Source organism: Rhinoderma darwinii, chromosome 4 (assembly GCF_050947455.1).
Source record: "Rhinoderma darwinii isolate aRhiDar2 chromosome 4, aRhiDar2.hap1, whole genome shotgun sequence".
Taxonomy (NCBI): Eukaryota; Metazoa; Chordata; class Amphibia; order Anura; family Rhinodermatidae; genus Rhinoderma; species Rhinoderma darwinii.
The window spans coordinates 375,633,484-375,645,708 of NC_134690.1; the positions used below are offsets into that span (position 1 = coordinate 375,633,484).

General features: G+C 39.5%; 1 long non-coding RNA gene across 1 annotated transcript; it reads right to left on the reverse strand.

Moving 5' to 3' along the window:
- Nucleotides 1-10,580: 10,580 nt before the first annotated feature.
- LOC142761365 (uncharacterized) lies at nucleotides 10,581-11,983 on the reverse strand. Its single transcript, XR_012883621.1, has 2 exons — nucleotides 11,888-11,983; nucleotides 10,581-10,891 (listed from the first exon to the last, which is right to left on the reverse strand). It is a non-coding gene; the product is annotated as an uncharacterized LOC142761365 (long non-coding RNA).
- Nucleotides 11,984-12,225: the final 242 nt, after the last annotated feature.

The following is a 12,225-nucleotide window of genomic DNA, read 5'->3' on the forward strand; positions in this document are numbered from 1 at the left end:
TATATATATATATATACATACATATATGTGCGTGTGTGTGTGTGTTTTACTTTATCCATGGTTCACTCTACTGCTAACTAGCAAAAAGCATCATTAAAATAAAATACATGAATGGTGTTTAATGTAGAGTGTTTAGACAATACAGAAAATAAGAATGTCAAATCTGAAAAATAACTATTTCATATGAAATTATTTTGTTTCGGACTATTAAACTTTAGACAAGTTAAATTCACAGGAGCACTCACATTCCTAATCTTCTGTGCACTCTGGGTTTAGAGAGCTGTCTTAGCAGTGTTTAAAGTTGGGTAATAATGACACTAATTAGCCAAAACTTTTTACTGCTCGCTTACAACAAATTAAACAGAACAACTGCCTATTACATTATTATGCTGGGAAGTTACTGGAATATTTTATTCACTGGCAGACAATTAGTAATTTTATATTAATTAAAATCAAAATAAGAAGGTAAAAAAGTATTTTTTATAATGACATAATTATTCTTAAAGCGTACCTAACTTTTCTGATGACTTTTTAGAATAGACTGTCATATGTGTGAAAATAAGGAATAACACTATTTCTGGCCATTATATGACTTGAATATGGCATTTTTTTGACGTTTTCCCCTCTGCAGGCTCTATCTCTAAGTCTTAGTTTTCTCTGAGCTAGTGGGTGGAGCCTAACTGCTATTATGTCTTCTAAGCAATGCACATAGAGAGCAGAGAACATCCTAGTCCACTATCTCTCTGTAGCACACCCTAAGAAGCAGAATCAGCATGAAAGACATTATACAGCAGCAATGAGCAGTGTAGCTGAGAATCCAGCATGGGGGTGACCTATAACACTTACCCGCAGCCGCTGTTTCCTCTCTCTCTCTTCTCCAGGCTTAATCCTCCCCTCTCTATAGACTTCTATTGGCAGCAGTGTCTGTGTTTCTATCTCCGCTCCCTAATCTATTACTCCCCCTCCATCTCCATAGAGTTCCATGGGCAGCAGCGTCTGTGCCTGTGTCTCTCTCTCTCTCTGATCCTGCTTTCTCCTCCTGACTCTATACACTTCTATGGACAGCAGCATCTGCGTCTATTTCTCTCTGCTCTTGCTCCCTCCTTCGGCTCGGCCCTCCTCTCTTCATAGATTTCTATGAGCAACAACATCTGTGCCTGTGTCTCTCTCTCTGCTCCATAGATTTCTATGGGCAGCAGCGTCTATGTTTCTCTCTCTGCTCCAGCTCTCTCCTCCTGCTCCCCTCTCCATTGACTTCTATGAGCAGCAACGTCTATGTGTCTCTCTCTGCTCACCTTCCCCTCTTTGTAGACTTCTATGGGCAGTAGCGCCTGTGTCTCCTCTCTCTCTGCTCTTGCTCCCTACTCCTGGTCCCTCTCCATAGACTTCTATGGGGAGCTGCATCTGTATCTTTGTGTCTCTTTCTCTTCCCCTGCTCCTTTCTCCTACTCTTCCCTTCCCTCTCCATAGACTTCTATAAACATCAGAGTCTGTGTCTCTTATTACTTCTGCTTCTCCCTCCTCTCTCTATAACTTCTTTGGGCAGCAGCATCTGTGTCTCCTCTCTCTCGTTACTGCTCCCATCCCCTGCTCCCCCTCCCCTCTCCATGGACTTCTATGAGCAGCAGCATCTGTGTCTCTCTATGTGCTTCCTCCTCCTGCTCCCCCTCCACTCCCCTTAGACTTTTATCAGTAACAGCTTTTCTGTCTCTCTCACTGCTCCTGCTCACTCTACATAGACTTCTAAAGGCAGCATCTGTGTTTCTTTCACTCACGCTTCTTCCTACTCTTGCCCCCTCTTTAAAAACTTCTATGGGTAGGCTGTGAAGTGATACACCTCCACTTTCTGCAATCTGTCTCCTCTGCTCTGTAATTAGAGATGGATTTAGCTTGACAACAGGGAGGGAACAGCAGATTAATGGAAGAGAGACACCTAGTGGCAGTAAATTCACACAGAATTTGCATGGATAAAACAAATAAATGTTAACAGTAAGTAAATTACAAAGTTGATATATTTAAGGTATACTATTAAATGAGCATAAGTTTTTTTTTTTAAAGTTTAAAGACTGAAGGAGTGATCCTGGGCAATCAATCAAATTCATGCAATTTTTTTTATAGTGCAAGTCTCAAAGTTGTTTTAGTGGCCTGGTGGTTTGACCTCCACTTTTATCGTGCTCTAGGTTTCATTAATAATCCATCCTCTAATTTTACAGTCATATGCTACTTGGCCAAAAGTATGTAAACCCATTTTAATGGGTTTGGCCAGTTTAGCCACAACAATTACAAACAGGTGCATAAAAAGCCTACAGCCATGCAATCTTCATAGACAAATATTAGCAGTCGTTTGCACTGAAGAACTCAGTTAGGGGCTGTTGACATCTGAGTCAGAGGCTCCATTAGGTGCCTCCGTCGCATATCCGGCCAAAAATACCAGAATCAATAGCGCAGCCAAAAAAAAGTCTCGAAAATCCTGAAGAAAATTTAAAGGCAGATATTTTCTGCTTAATAAAAAACGTTGTGTGAACATTCCCCATTAAAGGGGTTTTTCAGTTTTTTTGTTTTCTACCCAGCCCTCCTAGTCATGAAGAATGTTCCCATTATATGTTTTAAAAAAATATGCCGTCCTTCTCTCCCTGTGGCACCCGCTGATCTGACATCTGTACATTGGACAAAGAGGGCATCCCGGCTGCTACCATGAGTACAGGTGTAATCTTTACATGCAGCATAGCTCAGACCAGCGGGCGCCGTACGGCAGTAGGGAGGTCATCATTTTTTCAAAACGTATAATGGGAATGCCCTCTGATTCCTTATGAGTAAGCTGGATAAAATTAAAAAAAAACTGCAAACCCTATTAACTCTTGTGTCGAATAGCAAAGTCAATAATGTGTCTAATCTAATAGAATCTAAATGAAAGTCAACGTATTCATTATTTTTCCGAATAATCAATAACATTTTGGTGAAATTTGGTTGATTTGAAAATAAAAGAGTGAATGCATAGCTGAATAGCAACATGGTGCTGATGTTATTAGCTCTCTTTAAAGTTTATGTCCAGCCTTAGGCCTCATTCACACGACAGGTTTTCCCGGCCGGGTGCCGGCCGTTCATAAATCGGCCGGCACCCGGCTGCATTAGGAATAATAGACCCCTAATGGGGCTATTCACACGACCGATTTTTTGACGGCCGGGAAAACCGGCCGTCAAAAAATAGGACATGCTCTATTTTCGGCCGGGTACCGGAATGTGTCCCGAGTGATGGCCGGGTTTTCCGTGGCTTGCGCTCTATCTCCTCCTCCTCATAGCGCAGAGTGCATGTGAGGAGGAGGAGTTGATGCCATTCGGACGAATGGCTACGCTGTACACTGTGTGGCAGGGCCGGGGTGTACAGCAGGTGGAAGGGAGTGCTGCGCTGGCTCCCTTCCCCTGCTTGTTTTAAAAGCGCCCTGGCCCGGCGAAACCTTCGATGGCGCCGCTAGCAGCTGCTGCTGCGGCTGCTACTACTGTAGCAACGCCACTATAGCAGAGCGGGGAGGTATCTCCCCGCTCTGCTATGTACTAGCCCCACTTTAGCTCCTTGAAGGAGCGGAATCCCCGTATTTTCAGGCATTCCGCTCCTGGACAGAGCGCTTGATATCTCTGTCCATATCTGGGCAGTGACATCAGGGGAAACTCCTGAAGCGGAATCCCCGAACACATGGGGATTCCCCTTCAGGAGTTGCCGCTGATGTCACTGTCCAGATCTGCCCGGCCCGGAACGGATGCAAAACTTTATGCAAACCGGCCGGGCAAAATGGCCGATTTTACTGGCCGGCACTCGTGCTCGGGCGGGACCCGGTCGTGTGAATCCCGCCTTAAAACCCGTTTTTAAAAATGTAATTTAAATAGTTCCAAAACTCTGTGCTGAATAATTTGTTTATATATCTTATAGTACAGATAGTCAAGGATTGTTTTGCTTTGTAGAGCTCCAAATCACGTGAATAGTCCTAAAGTTAAATAATAAAGTCTGGCTGCCTGTAGTAGCCACTAGAGGGAGCTTAGGAATCTACTGCATACTGTTTATGCGCCAAACGGTAAACTCCCAAACTCCCTCTAGTGGTGGCAGTCAGAATTTTTTTCTTTAACTCTATGACTTTGCAGAAGATTTGAAGATCTGTATAAGAAAAACAAAGCTGCGACCACTATTAAGATCTAAAAAATTAATCAGCAGAGAATTATGGTCATAAAGACGATATGGTGTAAAATAGTTGGCCATTATTTTTTTTTTAAACTAATTCAACACAAGGCTGTTTGCAATTTGCAATAAGACAGTACCATACTTCAATTCAATTCATTTTTCCCCTAGTTTTCCTGCTGATATTAAGGGTTATTTATTTGTGACGTTAAAACCAACCTTGTGGAACACAGTTTGACTTTTTGCTTATTTTTCCTCTGAAGGTAAGAGTTGATTTTAGGAAACAGGTTCAACTCAGTATCGATCGTTCTCACCAAGGGTGGGATGCGCTATGCAGCAAAGCAAAAGTGTATAATTGAGAGTCGTATGAAAGGTTCTCTAAAGAAAATCTTCACTCTAGTACTCTTAGTACTCTACTTCACCTGGATTATAAATATGGAAGAAATTCATAATCATTTTCACTAGATTGAAGAATAAATAGCCTGATTACTAATAGTATGAATTGTATACTAAACTCTTTCCGGCCTTATTAGGCTGAGTGCAGTTTTGGTGCAGATTTTGCAGAGAAAATCGGTTCTAGATCCAAATAAGAGAAGATGTATAAAAAAAAAATTACTTCTTCTTACGATCCACTCCTGGTGCATTAAAACGACTGTGTGAACAAAGCCCTGTGGTGTTACCCTAAATGTGAAATGCCATGCAGTGGTTATGTAACATTACTTATAAAATCCTATTCCTAGTTGAAAATGACATTTTAAGGTGGACTACAGATGTAGCCATCTTAATCTTGACTCTGATAACTTGCTGCAGCGTGATCTCACTCAACAAAAGTCATTAAAATGTAATTGAAGAATTCAAGATAAAGGATTTTGCACCTCTGTATTTAACGGTGTATTTAAAGATTCTGTTTAATGCGTTAAAAGTCAAGATAAAAACGGCTACATCTGTACTTTTCTGACTGCAGCAGAGGCTTCTGATGGTTAAAGCTGTTATGTGGCAAATACAGTATATGGTTCTTGTATGTGGGCACTGCATGGCAATAATATCTGTATCAGTTATGCAATCCTTAGCTTGACTCTGATAGCTTGCTGCAAAGTCAAGGTAAAGTTTCTTGCCACTTACATCTGTCAGGTCAGCGGCACCAGTGAGAGTGGGTCCTGCGTGTCTCTGTTCATAACTTAGATGTGATGGATAACAGGTGGATTCTGTGTGTCAGAGACACGCAGGACCCACTTTCACTGGACACGTCAGTGCCTTTTAAAAAAAATTAAATTACAAAGTTGCACCAAACACACTGATACAAATTTTTATAAATAAAAAAAAAACATTTTCAAAGTTGTACAAAGCCTTTAACTTAAAAACATTTAAGCAATATATTTATTTCAGTTCTCTTTATAAATTCTTCATATATTTATAATTAATGAACTTTTTCAGTTCTCTTTCTTGAGAAAGATGTACTTTCTGTCATAAGTACATAGGTAAATCTGCCCCATTGTGATATCATTGAGCTTTGCCTACAGAGTATCGCAAAATGTTGCCAAAACTACCAACTACCAGCCAAAAACAGCTATGTCGACATAAGACTACTAAAGCTATTGGTTTTTCTCTGGACAAATCTAGCACCCAAATTTGTGACAGGTTAAAGAGCTCTAATTCCAAACTTTGCAGCACGCAGCTGCCTGTCTCCTGCTTAGGGTTTGTGCATTTTCTCCAGTTTTCTTTTTCTTTTTTTTTTTTTTTCATTTTTACAAAACATACACATACAATAAAATGCCATTTGTGAACATACCCCTAGTGCCACAGGCCCACTGGGGAGCCCACTTTGACTCTATCGCCCAAGGGCCCAAAACTAGAATGGGCTCTGGTATCCAAACAACAAATAAACTGTGCTATATACAGTATGTATTATTTTTTCTTAAACATAACATTAGTTTATTGACAAACCACTACCCCAATTCATTCCTATAACTTAATAAGATTACTATAACTATACAATATTTCAATGTGAGATATAATTAAACAGTCTTATTTTTTGGTGCTCAGCTGTTTGATCCAGATTTGTACTTCCGAATAATAGTTATCATTGACTTTTCTTTTTACAAATGTAGCTTTTTTATTTATTTACTTCTTTTTATTAACCTTTCAATGTAAAAAATAAATAAATATATGAATAGAAGTAAAAATAGGTGTCAAAGGAGAAGCATAAATTCTTAAATTCAATAAACCAAGAGCTTAAATGATTTATCTACAATTTGTTTGAGCATCAAACTTACTCTAATTACAGTACATTTTCTTTAAACTTCTCATATTTTTTTTATAAATTGTATTTTTATGGCCTTTTTCAAGCATTAACAGAGTAAATGAGAGAAGCAACGACGGAATATAAAGACAGCATGGTATAACAATATACAAGCGGTTTATGTCACATTTCATACAATATACCTTAAGAAAAAGCAATAAAGAGAAAAAGGCATGAAATATAAGGGAGTAAAGGCAATATAGCACAGTAGGTAGTGAGTGTGCTCTGTAGATGATAGAATAGACCATACCTCCCAACTTTCAAGTATCGCAAAGAAGGACAACCAAATGTTTTCCCTGTTGAGCCACACCTCCAATCCCGCCCATACACACTCGGTTCAGCCCAAACAGTATCATGATCCCATAGTAGACTGCAAAAAGGAAACCATATAAAAAACCATATAGCTAAGGGCAGTCTTACGCAATATAAATATATAAAAGAGGAGAATTAAAGTGGACGATAATATCTGCAAGCTCTAGTGGGGGAAAGAGGTTGGCATCACCTGGAACTGTAGTAAGTAAAAATACAGGTGTAGCTGTCTTTTTCCATTTGGGACAAGGGCTAGGGGATTAACCAGGTTCTATCGTCAAAACAATAGCGGATTACAAAGTAAGAAATAAAATATCAATCAAGATGTAAATAGGTGTCAGGGGAGTGTGGTAAAATTCAGTCCTCTTATTTTATCTTTCTTATGTCTGAGTTTAGAAGCAATGTCCTGAGGCCTGAAGGACATGGCAAAAGGGCGTATTATTCAGCATTTATAACTCCCTGCAGATATTTAAAGTCTCAGTCTGCCGATTGTTTGACGTCAAACATTTGGCCTTGAATGGCCAAAATGAAAGCCTGTGAATTTTCCATGTCCTTTCTTCATGCTGTCCAGGTAAGTTTGTTCGGAAGCAATGTCAACAACTTTTCTGATGAGGCAATCTTCCACTTCAAGGTCAACAAGAGAATAGTGGGTAAAGAAAGGCATAGTAAATTCTAGGGAGAGGTAGTAAAGCGAGAAGCATGGCTCCTAGGATGACTGTGGGGGAAAGGTGGGAATATGCTCATCACAGGTTTCCAGGTCATGTAGACAAAGTTCTGAACCTGCAGCAAGGGCCCTCGACAGAGAGTGGATAGGCCCCCCTCTGGATGTAACAGATGAAGATGACATGGAACTTGGTGGCATTGTACCCCTGGTGTCAAGTCACTTGGCACCATTATGGATGCAGTGCATGGCAAGACTGGGCATGGAGACACTGCAAACAGTATCAACATTAATTGCTGTTTGCAGAAGTCTGTGTCTGCTGTGAGGGAACTCTGGGCAGGTGTGGAAGCTCCGAGGGAGGACTGCGCAGTGAGTACAAGCTTTATTGGTGCGAAGGCGGAAAGGCCTCAGGCAGGCCACCGCAGTCATAGATCACTCTACAATTCGGATCCCCAGAGCAAGGCATTAAAAGTATTGGAGTGCCTGGACATTGATCCTCTGTATGACCCTATATTTGTGTTTTTATGCCCATGAATAAAGGCTCTAAAGCTAGGTTAAGGAGCAGAGCTTACAAGCGTTCAACTATTACCATTGGGCACCAGGCCATGCCTCACCTTCCTAATTAATTTTATATATTATTTTGGGCTTATAAAATAAGGCCTCATGTCCGCGACCATATTACGGCTCAGTTTTCATAGTGACAACTAGGCTCCCTTTTTTTTTATTTAGAAAAAGCATAAAAAGCTGTACATAGAGCAGAATTTAATCCACAGAAAAAAATGCTGGTTCATGCCCCACCATCCTAGGACAGAACATTCTTCTCCACCAAGTACCTTTAGGTAACATTATTATACTTATTTAATTCTCTCGAAACAGACAATATCTGTTGGAGGTGTGGGACAGGGCCTGGCCGCTACCTTCATCTCTTCTTGGAGTGCCAACAAATTTAGGGCTTCTGGAAATCAATTCTGATTTGAGCCCCCACCCCAGAATTTCAATAAACATAACTTACGCACTTTTCTCATAGTGGTGGCTTAACTACTTATACCGATTGCATGGTGCTCTCATGAGCCTCCAACTTTGTCTAAATTGGTAGAGAAGGTGAACCAGGTACACAGGCTGGAGGTACTAGCTAGTTGGGTGTTGAGGACTCATGATAATTTTATGAAAATGTGGAGCCTATGGGTAAAGTTTAGAGAGTCTTTATTAATTAGACCTTGATCATTCATTCTAAACTATCATGTAAATTCTTCTCCTTTTTTTAGTTTTTCAGAATTGCTTTCCATTACTCTGTTCTTCATTCAACTCACTAGATGATAATGTGTAGATAGTTTTCCTGTTCACTAAAAATGCTTGGACATCACTGTTTATTCTTCTTGTACAGAAGATTTCACAGCCTGAGTGCTATTTTATTTTATGCTTAGTGAATTTTTCCATTCATATGTTGTACAGTGATATTTGTTTTATCTCATGTCTTACATTTTTCTTCTCAATCATTTTTTTTTACAATTGACATTGAAAAAGTGCTAAATATTAAGCATTCTACGAAATTTAGGCCCATTTTAAACTCCTTCAAGAAATTAATCACATCTACTACATGTGGCAGAGGGTTTCATAGTTTTACTGCTATTACAGTAAAGTAACCCTTCTATACTGATGTAGAAACCTTCTTTGTACGTAGTGGATACCCCCTTGGTATAGTCAACTACTCTTTTTAGTACAGGGGATTACGTAGGATCAGATTGACTCAATGGAAGTCAATGGGCGACGAATGCTACTGTATGGTGTACAGTTGCATATGTCTGGGCCATACATTGGGTATGAGCAGAGCCTTATAAAATGTATGTAACAAAGAAACTAACCTTGTTGCCCATTGTAACCAATCACAGTTCAGCTTTAATTTCTTCAGAGCGGCTTGAGAAATAAAAACTAAGCTCTGATAGGTTTCAACAAAGCTAATTCCTCTACTAGACAGATCAAATGAGGCCCGTAGTGTTTTATAAGATTGGGCAACTTTCTTTTTGCTATGGAACATATGTGCATATTAATTTATAATATAAATATTTGTTTTGTAGCTTCATATTTTCCATGTAGCACTTAATAGAATTACCATTAGACTGTGTCCGATGAGAGTCCTTTATAACAGCTAATAGTCTTGTAACAGCCATAGAAGGATATGTCAAATGGAGACAAGTGTAGCATGTGTGGGCTATTGCCTGTAGCTCTCAAGCTTAAAGCTATAATAAATTATGTGCAAAAGAGCTTGGAAACAATTTATAAAATATATATCTGTGCAGCCGTTCCTTATAATACATATTTAATGTACTTAAAAGGAGTCTTGAAACTGTGAAGCAGACTACATAATAACATATGATGATTGCATGGCATAATCCAATTGAAAGACAGACATTTGCATTTTAATGTTTGCTTTTTTTCCTGTGCCTGGGTGTTTGGGGTGCATTTACGTGCATAAATATCGTTTTCTTGTCAGCAGGTAATTCCTTATTTAAAATCTTGCTGTAGTGTTATGTGCAGACCAGATGAGAGATAAGACCAGCGTAGAATCAGACCTGCAGATTAATTACTCTTCATTATTGTAAGCAACATCCATCATATACTTACAACTTGCTGGACAATTTCTCAAATGCTCAGTACTGTTCTTTTAGTCCAAAGCTCTGAAGTGTCTGGAGCCTTCTATTTGGCTATCAGCTGAGGCATAAATTGAAGCTCCTTGGTCCCAATGCAAAAATCTATAACAGGAACCTTACCCAAAATCTGTTACATTACTTCCTTTTCAGAAGAATTTGTGTTAAATTAGAAAAATAATCTTCTTCTCTTTTCCCCAAAACAGCGCCACTCTTCCCTGTAGGCTGTGTCTGGTAATGCAGCACAGTGTAAATCAAGCGAGTGGGGCTGAGGTTCAATACCAGACATGGCCTATGGGCAAGAGTGGCTGTTTCTGGCCAAAAAAAAGCAGATCCTTTTTTTCGAAACTCATATAACAGTATTTGGACAACTCATATTTTTGAATTGGTGTTAACTTTATATATTATGACCTGCTAACATAAATCGCTAAGTTAGTGGTGGGACCACATCTACTATACATTCTAACACAAACAAATAGATATTTTTGTAAAAATCCGTACGTTGCACATATTTATTGTCTCCAGAAGTTGGTTCCCTTTACTTCCTGGTATAAGTATTGAAAATGGAGGATGACGTGATCCTGCTCCCACAATTCACCCGTGCAGCGCCGTGATCACTCATTGCTGAGGTCCTGTGTAGTAGTTCATAACTATTACTTTGAATTCTCAGCTTCATATTCCTTTCTATGTGCTCTATTGAAGACGATGGAGCCCATAGTAGTTTATAGACGTAGTCGAGCTTGTGCAGTAAGAACCAGAGTGCATCCCGGTGACGGCATTCTGAGCCCTGCGCCAAGCAAGAGAAAACACTGCAAGAAAACCAAACAGTCAGACTGTGCAGACTCAGCCATGTAAACTTCCTATTACTTGGGCCGATATGGGCCGTAAAAACGAGCACTGATTAACGAGACAGCTCGTTGATCGGAACTCGTTTGATCCCTTTACAAGGAGCAATGATTGGTTATGTATGGGGACAATTGATCATTACAACGATCGCTCGTCCCCATACATTTCCATGATGTCGTCAGCACATCTCCCTGTTTACACCGGGAGATGTGCTGCTGACGACGATTATATTTCTTGCTGCATAAACGATACAATCAGCCGGTTAAACGAGCGTTTGCCTGATAATTGGCCCGTGTAAAAGAGCCTTAAGGGACATCAGCAGTAGGAAGAAAATTTGATTAATGTAAAACTTCCTGGATTTGATACATGGGGTAGAGGTATTTGGATAACTCTGCAATGGCACAATATTTTAAATGAAGTATATTTTAAAAAAAAATCCAGTTTAATATGGACATTTATTGAGAGCATATAGGTTTATGGAGAAACCCCTTTAAGGCCTCATTGACACTAATATACAATGGCTCTATATAACCTCCAAATTGTACAGTGCCTTAACACAGCACCCATAGCAGTCTATGTGACCCTTTTGTAACCCGTTTAGCCCTATACCAAGGCATGATGTTTTTTTTTGTTTTTTTTCTTACAGATTCCCTATGGAAACAAAAATGATGGCGTGCTACAATGGATGTTATATTACAGAGATGGATTGATTTTAGGAGTGAATATCTACATAATAGATTGGCACAGAGAAGCATCATATGGCGGCACACGGAGTGCTAATGCCTCCATACTGGGCGCACCATCATACGGCTTTGTGTACATGTCTCTGGAGCCTAAATATTATTTCTTATTATAAATAAAGAATCACTCTGGTTAACAGTTAGGTTAGGGAATTCTTGCAAATGTAAAACAGGATCTTTCAGCTCTCTAAATGCTGCAATCTTTGGCCATTTTATTACCGTGCAGCCATGGTGAACGCAACGGATATGTTACATCTTTCCTATTCCACAATGTTTATGTTGCTGTGTCCTTTTGTGTATTATTTGTCCCCACACTGCTGTTACACTTCATTTCCTACAAATTTACTCAACTGTTTTAATTTGAAGACAATGGAATATAAAAGCCGGAACATGTCACAATGTGTCAGATTCTTACATATACAGTCGTTTTATTCACAAGGTATCAATTATTTTCTTCATTACTTTTACTTATACTATTCTATTGCAGGTAATATCCTGAAAAGGAAAGTTCTCTATTGGCAGCCACCCAGAGTCAGGCACAAAAATTTCATTGTCAC